The sequence below is a fragment of the Polyodon spathula genome, chromosome 5 (assembly GCF_017654505.1).
Source record: "Polyodon spathula isolate WHYD16114869_AA chromosome 5, ASM1765450v1, whole genome shotgun sequence".
In the NCBI taxonomy this organism is placed as follows: Eukaryota; Metazoa; Chordata; class Actinopteri; order Acipenseriformes; family Polyodontidae; genus Polyodon; species Polyodon spathula.
The window spans coordinates 72,097,401-72,100,974 of NC_054538.1; positions in this window are offsets into that span (position 1 = coordinate 72,097,401).

Consider the following 3,574-nt stretch of genomic DNA (forward strand, 5'->3'; position numbering starts at 1 on the left):
ATGAATTAAATACCTCACACATCATATCTCTAGAATGTATGTCTGTATTCATTTGCAGTGAAGGCTTTGTTTTTGTGCTGCTTGCTTTTTCTCAATGCATGTATTTAGTATTATTATGCATGTTTTCTGTTGAATTTGAAAGCAGTTAAATAAAACCTGGCCATCGTTGAAGGTGTAAAGTCTGCCTGAGAGGGGTAGAACATCATTTAAACTACATTTTTTGTAACAGACTTAATTACATTTGTAATACATTGCATTAAGTGTCTCTAACTCATTGTTATTACACAGTGTTAGCAGAGGAATTACACATAATGGTTGGGCTGCTACAATGCAACAACATGCCTAATTACAACATAATACATGTTGACAGTTGCTAACTACACATTAAATTATTGCAGTGCATAGTGTGGCAGAGCAAGAGCTCAGCCTGTAAAAAAACAAAAAACAAAAAAAAAAAATATATATATATATATATATATATATATATATATATATATATATATATATATATATATATATATATAGGTGGTGGTTTGCATGATGGGGTTAATTATGTATCTAAGTATGTGGCTGCATGTCACAAAGATGGCCGGAGTGGGTGACGTTGGACCAGAAACAGGAAATAAACAACAAGAGAGGTGGAGTTTGGTGGATTTAATAAATGAACAGACAGCCAGAAAATAAACAGTTGTAAGACAAACAAAAACACAGGACACGGTACTGGTAGCCAAAATAAAAAGACAAACAAAACGGACTATACAGACAAAATACGGTGAGCTTCTTTTTAGCGATTATTATTCTTTTCATTATTATCTTTACCTCCGTCTCCAATCCCGTTCTCCACTCACCGAACACCCAACCCCGAGTGGGTGAAAACATGTAGCTTTTATGCAGCTGTACCGAGACTCGATTGCTAATCAATCATTCAATTGGAGTCACGGTACAACTGCACGTGAATTAATAAAGTCCAGTTCCCCGTGCTCACATATTATTACGTTTTACTTGCACGTGAAGTGCTGTGCCATCCTCATGCCTAAATACAAATATACATTTTAAACACTCGTGTTACACAGACCCGTTTATGTCCCGTGTACCAAACGTGTACACACATGGAAACTTCCCCAAATAACAGAGACATCCACTTCTATTAAAATATGCTAAAAGCATTTTTGTCACTCTGTAAAACAGACAGATGGTTTGCAGAGAATATTAGCATGAACAGAACCCATCATTTGTGCAATCTGCGGGGGTGCAATAATAAAGTTCCAGGAAAAATAACAATTGTAATTGCAAGAGGATAAAAGGACCCTGAGAAAATGCATTTGAAACTGATTACCTTATCTATCAGGTGTTCAATTGACAGCAGTCTTGTCATCTGTGTATAATTGGAGTCAGTTCCAGCATGGTATTGCATTACACTGATAATAGATTGTGGTCCACTGTGAAATGGAATCATTTGGTAACTTTTTTAATATTCAAAGCCTTGTGCTCAGACTTAGAAACACATATTTACAAAATGTTCACACATTTCCTGGAAAGACCAATTTGTTGGTAAATAGACATCACAGATTTACATTTATATTTGGAATATTTGATATTTTTTAGAAATAAAGGACAGAATAAAGATAGTGCTCTTACGAAATGCTGAAAATAAAATACCCAACAGTACTATAATACGATACTATAATTTATGTGTATAGCTATTTTTCCTATACTAAATACAGCATGCTGCTTACTTGCTACATTAATTTAATTTGCATATATTGTGTATATGTATTCAGTAGAAGATTCTGAGTAGAAGGCACTGAATATAAAAAGGTTGCTAAATTATTCCAAACCCGGCCATTTCACAATAGGAACTAATGTATTTTGTATTAAATTCATATAAAGTAAGAATTGATTCATATTTAATTATTCCTGATGCTCTAATGTTACAGTAAGATCATGATGGCTAATGATGGTTAATTAATTTGAATTCAATAGAAAATCATATGCTTCTTTATGCAAAATTACTTTTGTACCACTGGCATTTATTATAAGGTGTTACAGGAATAAATATTGAATGGAAAAAAAAAAATCTAGTAAGCCGGTACTAGTTTGTTTGTAATTACTTTGGTATTAATGAAACATATTATTTATCATTTGTTTTTCTTTTTTTTTTTTTCAAAATTGTCTACAGAATGTAGGTCTGACTTAACATATTTAAATACACCTCTAAACAGGGCACAGTTCCATAAACAAGGCACACTATGGAGGACAGGCCAAGGACAAGGATAATACGAAGCATACAGAAATTGCATCAGCAGCCTGGTGAATGGTACTGGCAGTTTTTGTCTAAATAGCATTTTTATGTCTTAAAAATACATCATGTTTTATAAGACATCTGTTTATGTAGTGCTTTACAATATAATTTTATTTTAAAAAGTTAGCGCACCATTATTGCAGTCAGCTATGAGAAAAAATAATAACTTTAGGTTGCTGCAAGGTTTATCAATACGCTGATATTCTGAGAAACAGTGCATTAAAAAAGGCTGAATGTAAGTTCCATGTTTGGTGCATGGTACGGCATATTCTATTAGACTGCCAGAAAGCAGTCTTCAGAAGTCATCAATGATAAACAAATGAAAAAAAAGGGGACTCCAGAAATCGCGTTATAGAATCCATCACAATCAGGGACAAAACCAGATAAGAAGTGATATGCAATCAGACCTCAGGACCTACTGCACGGAAAATGATTAGTTACCAGGAATAAAGAGTTTGACTTGTTTTCATCTACCACATTGCATTTGTATGTGTATGCCAAATTAAATGATATAAAAAAAATCAAGCATAGGACCCAAGGATTTTTAATACAAGAAAAGGGGGGGTCAGTGTTAGTTTTAATAAGAGACAAGCAATGTATATAAATGCTTTGGTTATCACTCACTAAAGTGGCTAAAGGGGTGGCAAGTACAGAAGTCCTGCATTTGTGGAAATTAATTGGCGACCAGAGGATATCTACCTGACATGTTTTAATTACGGTTGTGCAGAGAACCCATTACTCATTATCATAATCATATTCAGATTTACTTGAATGATGTCACTGTAAGTGGGCGGGGCTAAAACCTGAAGTGTCGTTAAAATGTATTTCTGGCCCTGATTGTCACTCAGAATGTGTTTTAATGTTTATTCAACAGTTTTTATTATTATTATTATTATTATTATTATTATTATTATTATTATTATTATTTTTTTTTTTTTATCATTTGAAGTCGCAATGTGTCATTTTAATTCTTGTTGTGCAATAATGCATTTATTTTCAAATGGCATGGGATGTCTGTGATGAGGTGATGATTAACATACACAGTGAAGGGGAGACCACTTAGACCAGATTGCAAATCTCTGAAATGTATTAATTTAGTATTATTTAATTAATAGTTATTTGGGTGATTATTCTGATGAGGGTGCTTGTGTGAAGTAAATAATAGCGTATGATGCGATCAAACAGAGAAGATTACAAAGCAGCAAGACATAATATTTATTATTATTGGTGTACCAAACAAGAACATATTATTTTTCGGTATTAGGCTAATGG